General features: G+C 38.5%; 1 long non-coding RNA gene across 1 annotated transcript in view; it reads right to left on the bottom strand.

Moving 5' to 3' along the window:
- The window catches only part of LOC136792030 (uncharacterized), a 140,586-nt gene extending 133,958 nt beyond the window's left edge, over positions 1–6,628 (bottom strand). The window contains exon 1 of the long non-coding RNA XR_010835139.1: positions 6,273–6,628. This is a non-coding gene — a long non-coding RNA (uncharacterized lncRNA). The remainder of the gene's footprint in view (positions 1–6,272) is intronic.
- Between the last annotated feature and the right edge of the window lie 17,951 nt (positions 6,629–24,579).

Here is a 24,579-nt window from a genome sequence, read left to right as displayed (position 1 = left end):
AGAAAATTGAATCAAAGCATGGAATTTAGAAATTTTTTTAATACAGCTAGTCTATATGTGAGGAAGGAAAAATAATGGTCAGAATCAATTTTTTTTAATTGCTGAGAGACAATTATTTCCAAAGTAAATTAGGAAATAAGTTCTACAGGAAAATATCTGCCAAATTCTAGTTATTGTTTCTCAGCACCAAATCTACCTTTCTATCTTTTTATAATGGAAATGGGATTCTAAAATCATTTCTGCTTGGCCATCTGGCTCCCTTTAGGCTTTGTCAGGAGGAGGCAACAGGAGGTGTCCACATAACAAGTTGGGAGAAGGCACTTGCCCATCATGTTTGTTTCCTGCTGGTGCTCTGCTTTGTTTTCAACTGTTTCTCGTCCTGTGTCAACCCAGCAACGCTGCTTCACTCCTGCAGCAGCAGTTCCTGATGGTAATAGCAACTGAATCCGCAAGAGTTCTTACGACTCTTGTAGAACCAGCCTCATAGCCCCGACCCTCACCTCCGAGCAGCACGAGCCAGCCAGTGCCCCCTGCTCAGAGGGGAGAAAGTCTGGGGCCCAGTCCTCTGGCCCTTCCTCTAAGCTCAGGGACACTGGCTCAAATCAGCAGTGCCTCGCCCTCCTCCGAGGAAGTGATTCCACTCCACTGGTCTTCTCGAAGCTCCTATGTTGTAATAATTCCAGCCTCTTCCTTCTGTTCCCTAGCCCTAGGGATGGAGGCTACTTCCTGAAATACTACCTCTGTTATACCTAGTATTCTTTTCTTACCTTTTGAATTCTCTATTAAACCACTTTACAACCAGTTAACAATTCTTATATTGACAACAAGCAGGGTTTCTGTTTCCTGATTGGACCCTGACTGATAGGATGGAAGAAATTAGAGAACAGATAATCCCATGCATCTGATACATAACATTAGATTATACCTGAGTTAGAATTATAAGGAAGTTGAGATATTTTCAAGCCAAGCAAAAATAGGCATTAGGTAGGGTGTAAGAAACAGGTAAAGTCACAAAGATTCAGCCTACATCTTTTGAGTATGTGTGCATTACGAGCCTGGTGGAAAAAGTTCATTTAGTAGTGAATAAACTTTGTTGACCATCAATGACCCACTTCTCAGGGTTATCTCTTTATTCTTAATTTAAAGTCATATTCCTCCAGTTAACCTATACTGGTGATTCTCAATGACGTTGAGAGAAGTGTAATAGAAAGTCAGTTTAAAATATCTAGTTTGAAAAACATGCACAGAGTTGAGATTTACTGTCCAGGTTTTGTCCATGCATCAGTGAGATCTGATAGAGCCCTGGGCATCCCAAGAGTTTTGCTGGAATGACATCAGTAGATGTAGAGGTGTGATCTCAGAAACAAGATCATGAACTTGTGCTGTTTACTATGAAATGTTGTTGAGATTAGGCTTTTTATTTTTTAATTTTCGTGGTAGTTATATTAGTCAGGATACGCTAGCTTTGAAGTAGGAACAAACACAAAAGTTTATTGATCATGCACACAATGCTTGTGTGGGGTTAGTTAGTAGCTCCATAGGGAAGCTATTTTCAGTGACTCAGGGATCTAGGCTATTTCCCTCCTGCAGGTTCTGTGATCTTTTTCTCCAGGACAGTGAAAGAGAAAGGAGAATTTCAATGTAGTTCTTAAATTATCCCGCCCATTAGAGACACACATGAGTTCCAATTATGGCCCATCGGCCAGATAATGTATTCACATCATCCTAACTTCAAGGTGGTTAAAAAATGTGGAGGAAGCATATGGCTATTCAGTAAACAGTGAGTGTCTCTGTCACGTTAGTCATCACTGATTCATGATAATACTTGCGGAATCATGCCATAAATGTATTTCTAAATTTTGGGGTGTGCGAAACTCTTGGGGCATGTATCTCTTAAATGCCAAGGGTCTACTACAAAGAGAGGAAGAGAGGCAGCTCAAGATGTTTATCATGAATAGATGCACTGTTGAGAAAGAAGAGTTTTTCTCACAAACCCATTTTGTTACCTTCTATTTTGACAACCTTAGAAGGACAGATTTTTTTTTTTCACATCTAAATTAATGGAACTCTGGCAGATATTGCCATTAGAACAAAAGAACAGATTTAAATCTGTAACATACAGCTATAGCATTGCTTTAGATGCGGCGATTAAAAGACATCTGGGGGATGAAATGAAATATTCACGATGATCTTCATGATAGCTGAGGTCATACATGAAGCTTGATTTCTCATGTGTGGTGTAATCTTACATGTACTATGCAAAAAAAATTATCCTAAATGGTGGCAGTTTTTAATATGAGACAATTATGAGACTTCAGACATTTTACCAAAAAACAAAAGTCATAAATAAAACACCCCACTTCTTAGCAGGCAGTGTTAGTTGAGCTTTTTGGCCAATGTTTGTTTGCTCTCCCTGGAAGGTCATTCTTTTAACTAGTGTATTAATAATTACATTCACTAGAGAACATGTATGACAAATTTAGGTCAGATTAATTTCAGGAGAAGCATTCTCTCAGATAAGGAGCTAATGGATGGGGGATATAGTTGACTAGAAAATACAGTCAACTGCTTGGCTTTGTATAAAATTAAGCAGTTTCTCTTGTGAAGGGCTCATCCTTTGAGTTGATTTTTGTCATCCTTTGGGATTCACAGGAGCCCTGTATTCCAACATTTCTTTTACTACCCCTAAGGCAGAAGAGCTCTGCGTGCCCATAACAAACCGACATTGTCTTTATTCGTAGCAAATTATGATTGAGATTAAAATGCAATTAATTTCTTTTCTGGCTCTCTCCTTACTGTGCTGTAAGGTTACCTAAAAGAAGGAGTTGTGAATGTTAAAACTGGAAAGGACTTTAAATTCCGCTTCTCTAGCCCAGTTTCTTCATGTAACCGATGAGAAAACTGAGTACTAGAGGAAGAAGAGGGCCTACAGTGGGGCATGTCACTTAACCTACCCTCACTAACCCTAACTGTAAAGTGGAGATAAGAATTCCTTCCCCACCGACTTCTCAGAATCACTGTAAGAATAAAATTAGATAATGTATGCAACATTTTTGAGAATAATAATGTAAAAAAAGTATAGTAATAATCATAAAGATAACATTTATTGAACACCTGGTATTAACCACACACTGGGATTACATATATGATCTCACAAATCATCACAACCTATCACAGAGGCGCATTTATTACCCCAGTTTAAAAATGAAGAAACTGAGGCTTGGAGATTTGCCCTAGGTCATAAGCTAGCTAGTAGTGGAGCTAGGAGTTAACCTAGGGAGTCAAACATTAAACATAAGTTCTTTGGCTTTCCTTATAACCTAAGGATTCACAGTGGAATCCATACTGGACCACAATTTTCTTATTCTCAGGGTTTTCCCATTGTTATAAGTTAGTTCCATAAAGTTCTCTTGGAAACAGAGAAAATGGAAACTGTCTATCCCTTTCTAGGCTTAATTTGATGTATTATTTACCTTTAACACTGGGGTTTTCACTAAGAATGAAAAATAGGCAACTTTCTGACACTACTAGACATGTTTTCAGCCCAGTGGCATGGTTTCCTATTTGCTGTATGTTTTGCCAATTGAGCCTCTAAGTGTCCAGTGCAATCACTCCAAACAAACCTCACTTTGTTCTGCTTCCTTGATGCAATAAGCATGAAGCTGTAAACTACCTATCAAGAATGTAGAGAAGAACCCAACCATAACGGCAAGTTTGTGTGTGCATACTGGACATGCATGTGCCTGATGATGTTAAAATGCTGCCACCTCCTGTTTAGCCCAAGTGTTGCTGATGCAACTCTTTCCCACAGCTTCCCTGAGTCCTCTAAGCTGATTTATACTGATCCTGAATTGCACTTCTGCAATATATAACATGACAAGTTAAACGAAAAGCCTGCCAAAAAGTCTTGATAGGCTCAGCTTTCGTGCTGCAGCACTTGAAAAGACCATTACGACTGCCATCCCACTAAAGTGTGTTCAGTATTTTTGACAGTGAATTATCTAAGCAGCAGTTTATCTCCGCATTCATGGGGTAGGGGTGTGGGGTTTGCCCTTTAACGATTCTAAAGAGGGAAGATAAAGGGGGTGCGGGTAGGGATATTTTCCATCCCTCAAGTGGTAGTGGGTTACTCCAAGGTTTTCCAGATGTTGCAAGGGCTTTAGGTTTATACTCAGGTGCATTTTCTGCTGAAACACTCACGAGAAATGAAACACAGCATGGACAGGATCCTAGATTTGTAAACGAGGGAATAGTGCCAGCATCTGAATTTGTCTCCAGACTGAGAGGTTGTATGAAAGAGATACTGTGCGCCTGACCCCAGTAAGCTGAGCCTCGAGCAGCTGGCTTATCAAGGACAATCTCCTCTTGCTTTATCAGCATTAAGCTATTGTTTACTCCAGGACAAGAACCCTGTAGCAATCACGGACACCATACAGTGATTCCTTCCATCTGGAGCTCTGCCAGCCTGAAATCCCAACCCTAACTTCTCCCCACAAAGTGAGGGCGGGGCTTCGTTTTATCTCAGTCACTCAGTCCAGCAAAATTAGCTTTGCCCAGGATCATTTTAATAACTAGCACATGACCACCTCCATGCATGTGTATACACTTAGGTCTGGGTGATTTGGGTCTCTTTATATCATCCAAATACCAGAATTGTTTAGTAAAGCTGGAAAGTCAGGAATGGAAAATAGTTTTAGAACTATTTTCTACAGGCCAGAACTGTCTAGTTAAGTGCTTACTGACCAAATTTTTATTGACTAAGAACCCTGTGCTTAATACATCTATGGTTACACTCAAATCTTCTCTTCAGTCTGAAATTATCTATTTATGTATCTATCTTTCTTTCTAGTTTTATGCCTCTTGTCACAAGACATAAAAACAAACAGATATATATTATTTCTTTCTGAAGCTTTATAGAAAAAAAATCACTTACTCTCCCAATTTTTCCTTCTAAAATAAATAATTTTTTTTATGTTCTTACTTCTTTTACCTCACTTATGCATCGTTTTTTCTAGAAATGCTTTTCTATATGTTAGGGGTCTTACATATACTAGATGCTTAACATTAGTTGGAAATAATCTTACTGATCTTCGACCATGCAAGTCCCTAAACTAATTAATAACTTACTTGCAAATATTTTCCAATATAAATGCAGTAAAACAGATTTTCATATTTTTAGGGGAGAATTCTGTGCTCAAGAAAAATGAACGTCGGTGCAAGGGTGCTATGTAATCCTACAGTGAACATGCATACAGATAGTTATCTCCCACCAGCCTCGGTTGAAATGACATCAGCAGAGAAATTCCTTGAGGGTAGAGCCCCAGTACTTTTCAAGGTTTAATGCCCAAGAGTCAGGCACCTATACTGGGCAAGGACTTAGGAAAACTCAGATGGACCTAAGGTGACAACAATTCAGGTAAATACAATTTCCCCACCCACTTTTATATCTGGACCCCCATACCTTTTAGAAAAATGTTTTTCATCTTCAATTTCTTCAAGTTGAGTGAATACAAGCACTACTTCCTGGTGCTCTGATTTTATTCAAATATTGTTTCACAACAATCTGTCTTCTCTTGATAGTTAAGCTTTAATCATTTCCACTCAATTTTACTGACTAGCCCATAAAGAAAATCACACAGCAACTGTGCCCGAAATCATACAGCCTGTAGCTCTAGTACCTTCTTAGCGATCTTGCACAGCATCTAAATTATATGACTGAAAGGGAGCTAAGACAGGCAGGTCCGAAGGCAGGAGGAAGGAACTCAATAGAAAATCAGATTAAGAGAAACAACGTGTTTCAAAGCTAGATTGGGCCGGGGAAATCTTGATCCCATACCCTCATTATGAATGAAGAAATTGAAGTACAGAGAATGACTCAGCCATGATGACAGAGCTAGTTTAGCTTCACATGTACCTAGAACCAAGAGACTAGCTGACCTTCTTATCTTTTTCGCCGACATCAATTCTCAAATATTAGTGCCAACTGAAAATTCAGAGATCTTATCTGATATGAATATTTTATAAAGTAAGAATCAACGTACTTGCAAACAGACGCCTTCAAAACAGAGTGGTAAGGAGCTCATCTCAGAAAGGTAACAGTAGAGTTTACAAGCCTAAAAGGGGACATTCAAAGAGCTTAATTCTCATTGGTTAGGGTCACCGGGTTACTTAGGCCGTTGCTGATTGGCTACAATGTGCTGAGTCACTCCGAGAAGAAACTAAAGCTCAAGCTCCTGCCATTTAAGTAGGTACTTTGGGGAAAAGGTCCTTACCCAGTATTGCTGAGCTGGATGTGGGTTATCTCCTCAGAGGAGGGTGGGTCCCAGCCTCTATTCTGATTTTTACTTCACGTTTGTGTCCACAAAAATCATCTAGAGAAAATGCTGACAAGGCAGAGATGGGCTCAAGCTGAGTCTCAGAGGCATTAGGTCCCAGCGTTGCAGCAGAAGGAGGAGCGAGAGAACCGTCACGCCCCAGGTGTTGGGTGAGTCCCTGGGACGGGTCACCAAGTGAGAGTCCTTGGCTTCACTCAGGAAGGAATTCAAGAGCACCCAACGGGGTTTATTTAGAGAGATACACACCCCGTAGGACGGAGGCGGCCCAGCGCCACCCCACCTCCGGCTGCGAGGGGGTAGGGGGTGGGGTGGTTAGTTTTTATGGGCTGGGTAATTTCATATGCTAATGAGTGGGAGGAACTATGTAGGGAAAGGGGTGGGGATTTCCAGGAATTAAGCCAACACCCACTTTTTGGCCTTTTATAGTCAGCCTTGGAACTTTCATGGCTCTGGTGGGTGTGTCATTTAACTAATGTATTACAATGATTGTATAATGAGGCTCAAGGTCTACTGGAAGTCAAATTTTCTGACATCTTGGGCCTAACTGGTTCTAACCCATTTTTGTTGTATGCTTAATGGCTGTGTCATTCTTTTAAAGGTTGTGCTCTGCCCCCTTCCCTCCTGTCTCACCATGAAGTCAAACAATCTGTGTTTTTAATGGATTTTCTAGGTGATCATGACACAAGTAGGCTGAGCATGCTGCTTTAAGAAAAGCTGCATTACATCATGCAGTAATTTCTCATTTATTACTAGAGAAAAACTTGTGAAATCAAAACTGAGAAAGTATTCAGGTGTCTAACCAACAGGTCGCCAAGGTCAAACCAACTCATTATGAGTTAACCTGTTTCCTGCTTCTGCATACTTAGAGGATTTGCGCTGATTTCTGGGTAAAGAATTGTGGGGAACAGAAAAATGTTTAAATGTCATCTATGCTTAATTGAACTCCATATTCTCCCACAGCCCCTTACCCGTAGGAGAAGATATGGCCAAGGCTTCCTTTCTTTCATTGGTCCCTCAAACCTTAAAAGCTTCAAGTAGAATAACAAATATTTTCTTTCTACAAAGGGCTCTCATGTATAAACTGATCTAAGCAGTTTTGTGAATATCCTTAACAAACAAATTCGGGGTTTCTCTTATCAGGGTCAAAAAAGAGTGCAGATGTGGAAATTTAGATAAATTGGATTAAATTACAGAATGGACTAGATGGAGTCAATATTTGAGATTTTGTGATTCTGGAGACCCCGTGACTCTTCTGCTGTATTAGTGTCTCTCCCATAAAGTACCAGGGAAGGATGAACAAATTCATGAACACCATTCTGACCTTCAGCCACTGGTGGGCCTTCTCCTACTAGAATGAACTCCCAAACATCAGGCAATAAGCAGCAGAAGAACAGCTACCTGCTTCTCTGCCCCTGTCTCCCACCCCCAGTGAGCTGCAGGCAGCAGAGGAAAAGAAGAAAAGTAAAATTGATACGTTTCTTTTTCTTTCTGCCGAAGACAGGGAGCTCTGGCCGGCCTCTCCATTAAAAGTGGGAGAAAAGGTAGACTCGTCCTCTTTGATTAGGACTGTCACCATCACACAGTGGTTGCAATTAGTCCATGCCAGGCTTATTCAGGCCTTGGATTCTTTTCAGAAGTGAAAAAGGGAACACTCAAGGTCTATTGAATTGGAGCGTGGCATCTGCCGCAGACCGAGGGGAGAGGTCGGGGGTCAGTGCTTGATTTTGATAAAGCGTGCCAGATTAATTGTCTTCAGTAATCCTGTTTGTCATGCTAGATATGCAGGGGCGTCTTTGTGGCACAGGCTGACATATGGGCCTGCCTGCTGCTTGCCTATTCAGCCCCCCCAGCACATGCTCTCCACAGTTGGACTGGTTCCCAGGGCCTTGTTTGCCAGGGGAGTGGGGCCTCCTGCTCCCATTCAGCCAGCCCCCATCTCCACAAACAGGCTTCCTAATCTTCAAGCCTGCCTGGGCTATTGAAAGAGCCTGCATTATTCAAAAAGACCTAAAGAGAGAAAGGGAGAGAGAAGGGGGGCTGGTGAGGAGAGAAAGAAGGGGATTGCGGAGGAGGGAGAAATCCAAGCACCAGAGATGGGAGGGAAAGACTCTCCAGACTGGGGAGGGGGAGGGGGGAGGGCAGTGAAATATAATTACAAAAAATAGCAACCGTGTACTTCAGGCAGAGCCCTTCAGGAGGCTGATTATAGCTCCTCTCCAAATCTGAATCTATCACCAAATTATACCCTGCCTCTTTTGTAAAATAAATGTTAATAAGAGGTAATTTGGGCCCTGCTGATTGTTAAGCTCAATGGAGATAGAAAATTTTTTTTCTGCCTCTGTGTGTGTGTGTGTGTGTGTGTGTGTGTTTATTGTACTATCTGGAGGGCTTTTTTTGTCTTCCAACCAAAATGTGTATTCAGCCACAAAAGATGAAACAAACGTTCAATGGCCTGACACAAGTGCCAGAAAATGGAGAAGAGTTTGAATTTTATGATAAAGCGTGAATGTACTGATTGGCAATTGGCCCTTAATCTACTAAAGGTTGCAGTGGGTGTGCTCTGGAGAGAATGTCCCCTGGATTTTAGAAGAGAGGGGAGCGAGGAGCGAGGAGGAGGGCCGCTAAGCCCTGCCTGGTGCGGAGCGGAGGTTCTTGCTCTAAATAGCTTTGCCTTTCTTTGGTTTAAAAGCAGGATTTTTTTTCCATTTACATAATCATTATTTTGAGTTGCTGACAATTCCTTTGGGGGCTTTTACATGTGAAAGCACAAAAAATAGAGATAATCCTGTGACAGAGCTTTGGAAAATGTTCCTGTGATGTGTATTTACGAACAGATCCAGAAATGGAGTAGTTAGAAACAATGAATAATAATCTTCTGATCAGACAAAAGTGTGGAGATATTAAAATATAAATCCTTGATTGTAATCTCCCTGAATCATTCCTTCCTGTATCTTTACATTTCTGTTCTTCTCATGCACAGGGTAGAGATGGGGGACAATTCAATGAATAGTGTGTCTGACCAGAGACTGCTTGGACTCCAGTTATGATTTCTTACTTAAATACTCTGAATACTATTTTGTGGGGGGGGTCAAGATGATAATTTGACAATGTCATCTATCATTGATTTCAAGGGGAACATAATAGATTTTCAAAATTTAAAAAATTGAACTAAGAAGAAATCATTTAACCCTTCCTTTATTGTAGATATTCAAAGAAAAAGATTTTGTCCCCCTCCCCAAAGAGTTGGCTGCAGTACTTACTGCTTTTCTGGGATATGTATTTCAACATTTATTTGTTCTGCTTCCTGTAATAAAGCAGGCATTGGACTCAGCAACACAGGGCTGGGTGTGTAGTGGAAACAGAAACAAGGTAACAAAGTTTCTGTTTTCATAGAGCTTATGGTGTATGAGGGATTTTGGTTGTTTGGCCAGGGCGTAGAACAGCGCCAGGAACATCCCATGAACTCATTAAATTTTATTTATTCAAAAAAATTACTGAGTAAACAAGTAGCAAAAATTTTGACATTTCCAAGGTGGAATGCTTGCTTTAACTTTTACATGATGCTATAAAGAAGGAGAAAGAAAAGAAGAGGAAGGAGGAGGAGAAAAAGAAAAAAAGAAATAACACTTTTTGAGCACATAGTTTATGCTGGGTATATACCAAGTGCTTTATAAACATTATCCCTTGTAATCTTTAACAGAACCTATGGGTGGGAAGAGCTGGTAGCTAGTGCACATGGATGCCTCCATACTAGTTATATAATTGAATTCACCTGAAAACCCTGTAAAATGAGTTACAGCTGATGCCCAAGCATCATCTCTGAGAACCTCTGGGGTGAAGCCCAGGAATCAGTATTAAAAAAAAAAAAAAAAAAAAATAGTTCCCAGGTGATTCTAATGAGAATCCAGAAATGAGAATCACTGATTTTAAGTCATATTTTTCAAACTTTGTTGTGCATGCCAATCTCCTGGGGGTCTGGCTAAAATGAGGTCTCCCACTAGGTTGGTTTGTGGTGAGCGCCTGAATCCTAGAGCTCTAACAAGCCCTCAGGTGATGCTAGTAGTATTGTTGGTCTCTGAACTTCTTTTAAGGAAACAAGGCTTTCAAGATGAAGCAGCTTGCACAATGGCTGACCTGGATTTCACACCTTGGTTTTTCCAACTGAAAAACCTGAGTTCCTGAGCCCTGTGATCCTCTGCCTCTTACAGAATGAAATCCAGCCTGTAGGGAAGCATGGTGTGATGGGAAGAACGCTCATCTGTGAGTCTGGTGATTTGGGGCTTATTTATAGTTCTTTCACTGCCCTTGACTTTGGGTCTTGCCTCCTAGGGTCTCAGTTTTCTTCTCTGTAATTTGTAGGGTTTGGACTTGATTATAGTTGCTGTCCTTGGATTCTCAAAGTGTCACCTATTTAAATGTCATCCATGAGATCAGACAATCAGACATTTCCTGTAGGGAAAATTCCACTTTAGGAAGAGATAAGAACTTATTTCTTTTTTCTTTTTTTTCTCTTAGTGAATATGTGGGTTTTCATTATCTGCTTGCTGGGATGAAAAAGGTGCAGAAGTATTGGTATTACTGAGAAGGGTTCTTTGTTCAGCAGCATCCCCAGAGCCACCCCATGTGATGTCCTTTAACTTCCCCATTTTGTTTACTACTACTTGGGCATTTTTTCAGTAAAGAAAATCAATTAAAATGGAAATCTGTGAAGAGGTATTAATTATTTACGTCTTAGCAGGACCTGGTGCTTTCGGAATGCCCTGAGGCTCTTTGGATGGGAACTGGAGAAACAGGGACAGATACAGGTGATATACAAACAGGGGCATTATTAGCCAGACGTTCAATACCTGTGCCTGGATGGCTGAAACACAGATATAAAACAGATTCAGAAAGGGATAAGCACCATACCTTGCTTTCTTTTTTGGCTGGATTTCAGGGCAGATCTGTCTCAGGGTCTCCCAGCCTTTGCAGAGATTGGCACCAGGACCATTCCCCTGAAGACAATGGAAAATGACCAACATTTAACTGGCCTGTCCCTCCTTCACCTTGGCATCACCTGAGCCAAACCCTTTAAACCTGCGTGATTAGGCTCAGTAGGAGCCGGTTCCCTTTCTCTGTTCATGAGGCCAACAGAGGCAAATATTGCTCGTCTCCTCTCATGCTCTATATGCGATTATAACACAGAAGTATGCCTCTGGATTCCTAAGGTAAGCTTATAGAGAACCTGTGTCTCCTATACCTGGGCTGTAGGAATGAGGTAGAAGCTAGGCTTTGGTATTTCAAGAGAAGCATGACATTCAGGAAGGTCCAAATACATAAGGAAGCAACACTATTCTCATGTTTTTCTTCTTTACCTTTATTCAACATACTTGTGCCTTAATTTTTTTTTTAACATAAATTAGTCAAAAACGGCTTCTTTGTGGATTTTCAAGTCAGTGTGACAAGTGAGCCTCAGAAGATGCCAAGAAACACGTTATGAAAAGGAACAGCCCCTCATCCTAGACCTGCCCTGTCAAACAGACCATGACTAACTTTCACATCTCTTCTTTACTTCTACTCCAGAACAAGCTACAGCCTTGCTCACAATGCTTTTGCCGAATTTTACAAGGTCAAAAATTATGCAATGGGGGAAAACAGTTGGAGGGAAACAGGAGGAGTAAATGATGTTTTATTCAAAGGGTGGCTCCCTTTGAGGAAAGCATTATTCCTTTCAGGGCTGCCTGTAATGTTGAAGTTTAAGGAGTCTTGAAGCTTAGAGTGAAAACTTTGCTCATCTTTTCAGCTTTCCCAAGTGGGCTAAGGACTCTTATGCTGGTTTTAATGCTTTTTACTAATTCAATAATACTCAGGTTCCTAATGGCCCTCATCCTGCAGGTTGCCAACAAGAACAAGTCAGGATGTCGGAGGACTGTGTGATTCAGTCAGGTCACTTACATAAGGTCTATTTCACATCCTGAGATAATACTGATAAATAATTATCACCTCTACCAAAAAAAATAGCACAAATAGAGACGCTGCCCATTTTTTCCATGGGCTTATTTAAAACCAGGTTAAGGAAAGAAGTGCTTCTTCCCTCTGTGCTCTGTATCTCTGTCTAGGGGAAGGGTAATGAATCATCCTAACTCTTCTAAAATCTAGGTGTTAGCCTGCCCACTAACAGTTTTCCAATGTGCTTTAACAGTGATCTAGCATCTTGGAAGTGAAAGGATTCTGGAAAGATAAAAAGTGATGGTTTGCCTTATCGGCTGCTGGACTTACTTTATCAGCTCTGGTGATTCAGGTATTCTTGAGTTATTTAATTCCAATGTCAACTCTTTTCCTCCTGTCTAGTTTTATTCATCATCCTACTTTTTCCAAGAACCCTCAGCCATTTTCTACTACTACCACTAAAATAATAATAATAATAATAATGAGAAGAAGAAGTAATATTAAGAGCAGTTATCACCAGCTCAGTTTTTATATCACTTTATACTTACCCTCAAATTCACAGGTAGGTACCACTATTTCCTCCACTAATAGCGAAAGACATTGAGGCTTAGAAAATGTAGGTAACTTGCCCGGTGTTTCACAGGCTACCATATGGTAGTCAGACTAGAAGTCTGTCCTTGACCATGATGCAGCAGGGCTACAAAGAATCAAATAAGCAAGCACTTAGAAGGCATCTGCAACATTTAATGCAATGTATTAGATATAAAATAGAATAGAATAGAATAAAAATAAGATAAAATCCTGCCCTCAAAATTCTCCCAGAGATACTAGGCACCTGCCAAAACCTAGTGTCTCTTCTCATAGATTTGAAAAACTAGATAGTTGCTGCCCTCAAAATGCTAGACTCAAGACAGAGATATGACAAAAAAACAAAACCTCAAATAACTTTATAAGAATTAATAAAACATTGAAGAAGCAATAAGGATATCCCCCAAAATCACAAAGCAGTTCTGATGAAATGCCAATGAATGACATATCTAATTTACATGCTATCAATTAAGGGAAATAATTTAGGATCTGAGAGCAGAGATAACAAGAGCAATGGAGACTCCATTCTGTTGAGCTGAAATGATCACATTACTCTGGCTATTTTTTCATATAAATATTTAAATATGTGGTATCGTCTTTGAATTGATCTGGGTATATAGCTCTCCCTAAAACACTAAGAGCTGAGCCACTGAATGAATACCTTGATAAGTGAATTTCCAAGGATGCAGGCTTCTTGTTCTCCTGAGTAGTAACAGATTGGCCAGCTTATTTGTAGAAGCCTCATGTTTTAGAATTGATTGTGAACGTTAACACTAGAGATAATGAAAAAGTAGTATTAAACAATGCAAAAACTCGTTCATAATTGTTGCATTGCAAGGCAAAATTCCAAGGATTTTACAAGTTTTAATGTATGTTAAATGTCGCAAGAACACTTGAGGTACAGAATTCTGGCAGAGCTACTAGATATTCACCAAAGCCTGATTTCTTGTTTTCTGACTGCATTTTGTACTCTATCTTGTAGTTACTTATGCCTTTGTGACTGACTTTAGACCAATGTAATGTGAACAGCTCTGAAATTTTCTATTTCCGATCTAGGACCATGTATACCTTCCATGCACAGTCCTCCATGCTCTTTTCTATTTCTGGCTGGCTGAAATGGTGATGCTCCCTCCCCTTTCCTCAACATGCACATGTGTGTGCGCACACATGCAGATACATAGGGTGGCATCTTTGGGATCTACATACTAAAGAAGATAACACCACAAAATAAAAGGAGCCCATTTGCAGAAGAGCCATCCAACTGGGGATATACATTAGACTGTACAGGGAACAAGGTATACTGTTTTAATTGGTTAAGCCACTGACAGTTGAGATTTACTCATTAGGGCACCAAGCCTACCATAAAATATGCATTACTATTTCTCCCTTTTTTACTGAGGCTCAGCGGGGTTATGTAACTTGCCTAGGACCTTTTAAAGAACCAAGATTTTAAGCCAAGAGATCTGATTCCAGAGCCCAAACATTTATCTACTATGCTAAGTTGGAATTTAACTCATTCCTTTCTTCTTAGATGTGCCATTAGTTACACTTCTGGTTAAAATTAAGTTAATCTTTAGTGTAAGCAAGCTCTTGGAGCCAAGTAAAATTTTAAGCAGCAGCTAGTAGTTTAAGAAAAATGTGAATTTTCCTTTGTTTCTGTAGAGCCTGTGCTTATTGTTTCTGCTGGTTTTAAGTTTGGGAGCATATTCAGTCATACCAAGTAAAGGTTGGAACTTGGGGTACACAAAGGTAGATGCAAAGTTAGTGCTCTGCATGAAGTATCAGCTCTGCTGTTGCATGGCTATGTGCATTTTGTGAGAAATGAACCAACCAACCAAAGAAGAAAACAACAAAAAAGTTTCAATACAGCATTTATCCTTGTTCTGACCTTTAGTGTTCTTGAAGGGAATACTAACCAATAAAACTAAACGTTGGAGTAGGTTTTTAAATCGCTATAATAAAATTAATGTAGATGGGTTGCAAGTCAAGAGTGGATGACCAGAGAGTACTTGGGTCGAGATATTAAACTAGATTTATAATTCCAAACTTCTTGGTCTTGGCTGGGGAAGATTGTCAAACTCTCCGCAAACATAAGGCCATTCCTTCATACCTCTCTCTCATCTGGGCTATTTCTCAATCTCTGCTAGTTTCTTTTCCCCCCACAATCATGTTTCCCTGCCACATAATACAAGTTCCTGGATGGCTGGGGAACTGCTTTTATGCATATTTTCATGCCTTATATTGTCTATTGTGGTGTTTGCTCAGAATAAGCTGTTCAATAAACATCCCCTAAATCAATGAATATCTTAATGGTCTCTAATGTGAAATGGGATTTAATTTAACGCTTGAGTCCCTCACCAGATATAGCACAGATAGTTATAATATCTCAGGAATCTACTTTGGTAAGCTAAATATTGGCCATTCCTTCCCAGATAGCTGACTTTATGCCTAGATGTTCGTTTTAATTCCATAAAGCACACTGATTATTCACGGTGTGGAAATGAAAATAAATTTTTAACTATTGGGATTTCAGACTAGCACAAAGTAAAAGGAAAAGTTGGTGGACCATGTCTGAAAGTAAAAACTAATGCAAAAAGATACACAAAATTTGAGGGCATGCAAAAACTGGTAAAATCTGAGTAACTGCTGGAGACCAGTTAATTTTGCTGTGCCAATCAATTTCCTGAGTTGATTATGCATTTTAGTTTTCTATGTCATCATTGGGGGAAGCTGGGTGATGGGCACGAGGGGCTTCTCTGTGAAATTTTTGCAACTCCTGTGAGTCTATAATCATTTCAAAACAAAAAAGTTTTAAAAAGCAGCATAAAACAATTTAGTGATAGAAGAGGATTATCAGAAAATACGTCTACCCTTTTAATTTACAGTGTTCATTTTGTGGTTAATAAAGGACATTTGAGAAGTTTTTTCATTGAGAACTAATATTAAAGTCCCTTGTATTTCTGGCTAGTTTAGTCTAATCTAGCCCTTCTGTTAATATAGAGTTCCACAGATTATGAGAAGATATATTTTGGTAATAAATACTTTTTGTTTTTGGCTGCTGAGTATCGTATCTATATAGGAATAATTCACACGTTCACATTTTATGCAAATTATGTTAATCTTGTAGTCTTCAGACTCATTTGATACTGCTTTTATTGTACTGATACTGCTTTGTTTTAAATATGCCCTCACTGATTACGGCACTGGAGATTTCTGCCATCTCAATACTAATGATATAATTTTATGTTTGTAATACATAAAATTGAAACCTACATTCATTGAAACTATATCATACAAAGAGGCTAAATTGATAAAATAAAATCCACCTCATAACCACACAATACAAACATACATACACACAAATACAGTATTCCATGAATTTAGATGCATTCAATTAGAAAAAAACAACTTCTATTTATTTCTAGAATTCTCAAATAAGCCATTTCTTCATATTGCTTATAATTTATTTTCCTTAGACTTATCCTTGATATGTTCACTTAAAAAAAACTTTGGTGACATTCTCAGGACAATGTGAAATAGAATGTCCTTCTACAACTAGATTTTAAAGATGGAAGAGACTTTATAAATAATAAAATCCAACTGGCTTATTTTAAAGAATAAGAAACTGAGGGTCAGCCATGCCCTGTGGCTTTGCGGCACAGTCTGGATTAGAAAACAGTCTTCTAATTTTCAGAATAGTGTACATTTCAGTGTCTGACCTTAACCTTGTGAGAGAGAATGTGGAAAATTCAAAATCTTAGGGATTGAAAGTTCCACTTAGGTAATGTTGTCACATTATTACCAGATATATAAGTGGCCTGGTGTTGACATCTAAGATATTTATTAATGCTCGTGCGTATTATGTCCCTCCTCTTCCCTCATTCCGATTAACCAGGCTACAGAAAAAAAAAAGAAAGAAAGAACGAAAGAAAAATACCTAGGAATTGCTTAGTCTGGGAATGTAGGGAGAGGAAGAAAGGGGCTTGAGAAATATGTCAGGGTTCTTTATCCTCCAGTGTCATTGTGCTGTCTTGATGTGAAGAATCGCCGCCAAAAAGAATCTCTGTTTCATTGTCAGTCTGGAAAACTGCATTAGGCATGTGTTGGCATTCTGTGATTGGTGAGATATCCTACTGTTTTTATGCTTCAAAATTATTTGCCATGTTGTTTAATTACCTAATTAGTCTTTTTTTTTTTTTTTTTTTTTTCCTGTCTCGATGCCATTTCCTGAGCTGCAGTCATTTTGGAAAAGCAGAATTATAGCCTTTTTTAGTCTCTACGAATTTTCCCTATTCACTTATCTTTGTTTTGTGAGAGCTATACTGAGCTACTGGTATGGAGAGAGAAAGATGGATATATGGATTTGGAAAGAGGAATATACTGATTAGAACTTAGAAGGCTTCTCTTACCCACTCCCTTCACTCATTCCACCAACACTGATGGTCTCATCAGGCTTCATCTTCCCTCTTTGTATGTTTTCCCTGTTCTTGTCTCCGCTGATGTCTATTATCATCTTATATAACCAATATGGAGAAGCTAAGGAGATGATTGATCTTTGAGAGTATCAGAAAAAAATGTGAGGAACTCTGAAATGGGTCAAAATGATTACTGGGTATAACAGAAAACTATGTGTTGAGGGGTTTGCACCTTTCACTGTTTGAACTGTTTTCCAGCTCTCTAAGCTGCAGATAACTCTTAGCAATGCAAATAATTACTTTCCATTTGCAAATGAATTCTGTCCAGAGCAGGGACTATTGATTTCCCTCCTCCTTACAGAAAAACCATTATATCTATTTGTAAGTTCATTTCAGCATTCCTGTTAGATCTTAATAATTGCGGTCCATTGGATTCTCTTTCAAACTGATTGTGACATTTGACTGGTCCTCTCATCAATTACATCCAAAACAAGACATTAGGTTTACCGTAGGCCTTTACGTACATTCTTCTAAAAGTAGAGATTGTTGTTACGCAAAACGAGGTAGTCTGTCTATTCAAAGTTATACGCTCAATTGTGACCCACTACAGCTTCATCATCACCGCTGTAATTACCAGTGGGGTATTGGGCAGATTGGGAGAATGAGACAGGGAGAGACCGAGACAGAGACAAACAGAGAGGCAGATACACACTCATCCACCCCACACGCCTGCCACACACACACGCAGAGTTCGTTTCAAGTTCACCTTACAGGCTTCTTGGCAGAGTCAATGCAAATGTAGGACTTCTTCTTTAATTTTATAGATTTAGTGACATTATTTTACCAATATATCATAGGATTTTGGAAAGAAATTCATATGAACGAATCACATTTAATTCCAGACTGGATCATATAAACCAGAATTTTAAAATTTTATCCTGGGAACTAAATGTGGAAGAGCCCAAAATGTGCTATACAGTGGGCATAAATTTTGAGTATTTTTAAGAGACTATCTGGATGAAGCTAACATTATTTGGCAAATTAGTGTCTTCAACTGTGTTTCAATCTAAATAAGCGAACCCATCACTGAGGCTAAAATCTCCGAACAGCATCTCGGGACGGTTTTGAAAGGATACTGAGAAATTCTGCGTACACAATCCTCTTTTTCTATCCTCCTTATCAGACACTGTTTTCCTCTATCATAAAAATGGACTCATTATGTATAATTTCCTTTATATTGTTTTTTATTAGCTACATTTTATGTTGACATGATCCATTCAAGGAGCCACCCTTGGCCTATCCCACGATTTAGGAAGCATTTTAGTTTTATCTACAACATACTTCTAAAACACCTATTATCTAATTTTTGTTTTGATAGCATTTACTTCAGTAGTTAATCTAATTTTATAAGATTTTTTTTTTTGGACTGACTTTTGTCTTAGGATAATCTTATCTGTTCTTTTCCTTATATAGATGAATTATATTTTACTTGAGCAATTTGCACTTGCTAGCATCAGTCAGAAATAAATATTATTTTTAATAAACTAAAAAAGGGGTAGGGGGTTTAGTGGTTACTTTCTCTTCTAGACATTAAACCCCAGACCAGGATTTCACAAAGATGATTTCCAAGTCGAAACCAAAGTATAGATCTATGGAGCACATAATAAAGGTAGGCCTAGGGCCTCTGGCCTTTTCAAAGATGAATTAATGTCACAGTCTCCCAAGTAACAAGTGGAATCATTGAATGACCTTTCATTTGTCCCTGGATCTATAAAAGCTCTAGAATATGTCAAATAAATGAAATCTCGAGCAAGGATAAGAAGCTAGAAACAACAACTTGGAGAGAGGTTATGTCCATTTTTGCTGGGAAACACCTAATTTAATGCGAAGGGAATTTTTTGGTGTTTTCTGGTGAAGGACACTTTGTTGAAGGACACTGGTGTCACGTAGAGGAATATGTGTCCACTGCTGATGTATTACTATTTCTACAAGATGCACATTGCTCATCGCCTAGCAGAAAGAAACATAAAAATTTATTGCGTGAATGTGAAATTTGGCTACATGATTATACACATAAGTTCTTAAATCATTCAGGAATATCACAAATATGTAAGGAGTACATGCACACATGCTATAAACCACACACAGTACATTATAATGATTTTTACCTTAAATAGTCAATAGTCTTTTAAAGAAATTATATTTCTACTGACACATACACAGTGGCATTTAATATGTGTAGTAAAAACAGACCACTTCTGTTTTATCAGATATTTATCCTTTCTGGTGTCCACCATTTATTTCTGAAGGGCTAGGGTACCCTCTGTATTTATTTTCCTTCAGCCCAAAGAGATGCTTTTGTCATAAATCATCATATAGATCTGTTGGACATCATTTTCTCAGCTTTGGCTGCCTAAGAAAGCGTTTATTTCATTGTCATTAAAGAAGAATATTTTTGATCAATATAAATTTCTAAGCTATTTTTTTTTTTTACTTTCAGTACTTTAAAAATGTTAATCAATTGTCTTTCTGACCTCTGTTTTTTCCTGGAGTGATCAACAAACATTCATATTGTTGTTTCTCTGTCTTGAATCTTTTACTTTGGCTTCTTTTAAGATTTGGGGTTTTTTTAAAATATTTGGTTTTCAGCAATTTGATCTGATTCTTTCATCTCCTATGGTGTTTACTGAACTTCTTGATATATGGCTTAATATTTGGAATGTTCTCAGTCATTATCTCTTTAACTGTTTCTGTCCCATTCTTCTCTTGCTGTTTCCTTCTGGGACTCCAATTATGCATACGAAAAACTGGTATTTTCCCAGAACTTGAATACTCTTCTCCTTCCTCTTCTTAAATCTTTTTCTCTTTTTGTTTCAGGCTGGTTATTTCTTTTTCTTTTTTTTTTTTTTGCGGTACGCGGGCCTGTCACTGTTGTGGCCTCTCCCGTCGCGGAGCACAGGCTCCGGACGCGCAGGCTCAGCGGCCACGGCCCACGGGCCCAGCCGCCCCGCGGCACGAAACCGCGTCCCCTGCATCGGCAGGCGGACTCCCAAGCACTGCGCCACTAGGGAAGCGCGGTTAAATGTATTCTTGAGATCCTTTACCTACTTGGTTAAATGTATTCTTGAGCACTTTGTTGTTTTTGATGCTAATGTGAATGGCCTGTTTTCTTTATTTCCTTTTCAGATATTTTGTTATTCAAATAAAGAAACACAACTGATTTCTATATGTTGATTTTTTTTCCTGCAATTTTACTGAATTACCTTATTAGTTTTAAGAGTTTTGGGTTGACTCTTTAGGATTTTCTATGTATAAGGTCATTATGTTAAGTGAAAGTCAGGCAAAGAAAGTGAAATATTATATGATAGCACTTATATGTGGAATCTAAAAAAGCCAAACTTGTAGAAGCAGAGAGTTAGAATGGTGGTTACCAGGGGCTGGGGGGGTGGGAAATGGGGAGATGTGAGTCAGAGTACAAACTTCCAGTTAGAAGATGAATAAGTTCTAAAGATCTAATGCACAGCATTGCCATTATAGATAGCAAATCTACATTATGTGCTTGAAAGTAGCTAAGATGTTGAAAGTTGCTTAAATATTCTCACCACAAAAAAGAGATGGTTATTATTTGATGGAGTCATTAGCTTACACTACAGTGATAATCATAGTGCAATATATGTGTATGAAATCAGCACATCATACATCTTCAAGTTATATCATGTTATATATCAAATATATCTCAATAAAGTTGGAAAGATATTTTTCTAATAAAAGAAAAGGGCAGCCAAAATTTTTTTTCTCTTTTATAAAGGTTTTCTCTCTCTCTAGAATTTAGTTCTTTTGGGCTTGCATTGGTCTTATTCTCTCTGATGTGTTTTAAAGCTATGCTTATGTAATCTTTCTGACTTGTTTTAATTTTAAGGATGAGAACAGTGACCTTTTGAGGTAGCAGCATCTGAACCAGAAGCACCGATAATGATTTTTAAGTCTTTTTAGCAACCTCCAGCACCTAATATGCAGTGCTATAAAATAGGTGCTCAATAAATATTTGCTGAATAAATATGGATAAGAAAGCAAGCAAATTTATTCTACTTTGCACCAGAGTACAGCAGAACTAGGAGCAAGGAATGAAGTTACAGAAAGGTAAAGTTTGGGTCAATATAAAAATGTACTGTTTAGGAAATATAGCTAACCAAAAGTCAAGCAGGCTTACTTGTGAAGTAGTAAATTCCAAGTTATTCCAGGAGTTTAAGTAAAGATTTTAGGGTATAAATAGAGGTGTATGTACTGCCTGAATGCTTATCTTTAGATGATTAGCTAGGTCTTTATAATTTAACGATTCTATATTATTGCAGAAAGAGCAAGTTTTATATTTGTAAACCATGTGAAAAGGGCTAAGCATTCATACACAGTACACAGATTTACAGAGAAAGAGTGGTCTCTCAGTTTTTTCAATATAAGTTTCTTTACCAGCTCCCATACCAGAGGGTAGATGGGACAAAAGCAAACAATAAAAATGTTTGAGTTGCCCAATCAATATGATCTTAATTTCCAGGGGATTTAATAGACTCTTGAATGACTTCGTCTCTCTTGTTTAAGTGTTCTGTCTTTCAAACTCCCCGACTGCCCGAGCATCTTCATGAACTCTGGATAAGAGCAACAGGCTGGTCTTTGTAATTCCTCTCTCTGGTGCCTTGTCTTATGAGGTACCTGCATCTCAGCTGCAGAGGTGTGACTGGTCCCATGTGGCATCTGGAGCATTTTGTGGCAGAAAGCGGACACCGCTATCTTCCCATTACCCTTAGGCCATGAAGTTCCCTGGACAGTTGGCCTCTATGTAACCCCACAGCTTTCTTCTGGTTTACCATTCTTCTCAGCCTTCCTCTAGGCCCCATGTGGACCCTGGGAAGCCAGAGGAGCCACACACACATCCTCTCATCCATTCAGGTATTTATTTTTGAAGTGGCTGCTGGCAAAGCTTGACTTATGGCCTTTGGGAGTTATACCATTACCAGTCCCTCCTCCAGTTGGAGGTTTCCCCCAACAAAGGAAAAGTGAGGACGGCATGTCTGACCCCTGAACCCTCAAACTCCACTTATGGCTTCCTTCTAAGGAAGAAGGAATGGCCTTCTGTCTTGTGGGAAACAACTTTGATGCAGTGGTAGTCTCTGAGTACGTGACTAGGCAGGTTATACGCAAATCGTGTAACAGGAAAGCTCACGGGCCAGATTGCAATGAGTGATTCACATGGTTCATTTAATTTGGAACGCAAAATGAGAACCACAAGGAATAATAGAAGAGTCAGTTAACCCACATTGCCTGAATTCTAGGTTATGCAGTGTTCATATATTCAGTCTCTTTCTCTGCTGGATAAAACTTCCACAATGATGGGTGTGCTTATGAGAACCAGAGTTAAGATTTCACAAGGGAGCCCAACAGATGGTAAGCATTGGGGGCCAACACAAAAACTTGACCTATCAGAGACAGACCTCACAGGCAGATACATCTAGTCATAGCCCATAGCTGTAGTTTGCCAATGACCTGCTGAGCTGCCATGGCTTTTTACTTGGGTGTCTCAAAAAGAGGACACTTAAGGTCAGTATGAGTATCACCAATGGGTTCTGATTTAAGACTCTGTGCATATTATTTCATGAACCTCATGTATATTTAGCACAACATCAATATTTACTATGTCTTTCCATCTCTTTCTTTTTTCACTCACACACATATATTTTACTTTATATTTGTCTGACATAAGCAAAGGTACATAATTTAAGGGAAAATTTAAATATCTATTTCGTATTTTAAAACATAATCTCAATTAATTTTAACATATTAATTATCATTTTCTGTTGTCAGAAACAAATTAATGATTAATAAATTTATTGATATTTATCATGAGCCTACTTAATGTCTGACACTATATGGTTATATAAAATGCAGCTGTGAACTAGAATGTTTTTTAACCGTTAAACAGTGCTAATACTTACACAAATGTTCCCCAGTTACATAGATGATCCACCTAATTGAACTGATAACCTTAAACTTTCTAAATATCACAATCTGCTCTTAAAGGGATATTAGACATGGTATTGTTCCTCAGGGAGCTTACAAAATAGCATATTTATTCTTTCATTCATCTATCCTGAAGAATATAATCAGGCACTGCATATATTATGCTTTTTAAAAAATCCTTATTTGACTTCTGAATGGATTCTTAGGCTAGGCAATATTGGAGAGGTAGGAATCTGGTATATTCATATAGAGGGGTCAATTCTTAGATTTTTTAATCATACAAAATCTTAGCACAGCATGGATAATACACATATAGGAATTTATGATTGATAGTCACATTTCATGTAGACAGTCACCTTCTAACTAACAAATTCTTTCTTGTTAATTGTGTGTGCAAATTTGGGAAAGGAGAAAGTGGTGCCTAAGAAGTCAATCGATTTACCTTCCAAAAGGAAAAAAAAAAGAAGGAGGAAAGGAAAGAAAGAAAAAAATACATATCTGAGTTAACACATTATAGCCAGTGGGAATGCATGAAATACTAGAAATGGCCATATCCCAAGATAGAAAACACCTATTAACTCACTGAGATGTAATATTCGACTATCTGCCACACGGAGAAATTTGGATAAATTCTTAGTCACTATTTCCAGGCTGCAGTGTTGACTCTCCTGCTTCTGGTTTTATGTGCTATCATTCTTTTTGCATTAACATATTCATAGCAAGCCATAATTTTCCACTTGTAGGTTATTTCCATGAAGTTCAATGGCTGTAAGTCTCCTAATGATATATATTGTGGTGTCTTAATCTTTTCAAATAAGTGGTTTCAAACTACAGCACTCTTCTTTCAGCTATGTAGTTATCTTTGATAACCTTCATCAATACATCATTATTTGATGAAAACAGACCAATCAAATGCTGTCTGTTTTTCACTGTCCAGTCTTTAGATCTCATGGTTTTGTCAGCTTTCAAAAGCTACCCTGTTCCTTCTGGCTTCCCTGAAATGCCAGGTGATTAAGGAAATCTGCTGTGCTTGAATATAGCATAATCAAGATTATATTGTGTGGTGGTGTAGACTCTCTGCTGCGACATTACAAAGGCATTGTATTAGAAGTCTATTCTGTGTCTTACTCTTGTTTAAAATAACCTTAAACAGTACTGATACTTACACAGATATTCTACAGTTACATTAGTGTTCTACTGAACTGAACTGATACCTTAAATTTTGCTAAATATCACAGTCTGCTCTTAAAGGGGCAAAAGCGATAAGTAAGTAAGCAATGAGCAGCTGTTTGGTTTGCATG

The sequence above is a fragment of the Kogia breviceps genome, chromosome 10, assembly GCF_026419965.1.
Source record: "Kogia breviceps isolate mKogBre1 chromosome 10, mKogBre1 haplotype 1, whole genome shotgun sequence".
Lineage (NCBI taxonomy): Eukaryota > Metazoa > Chordata > Mammalia > Artiodactyla > Physeteridae > Kogia > Kogia breviceps.
This window is presented reverse-complemented; position numbering and strand designations above follow the sequence as displayed.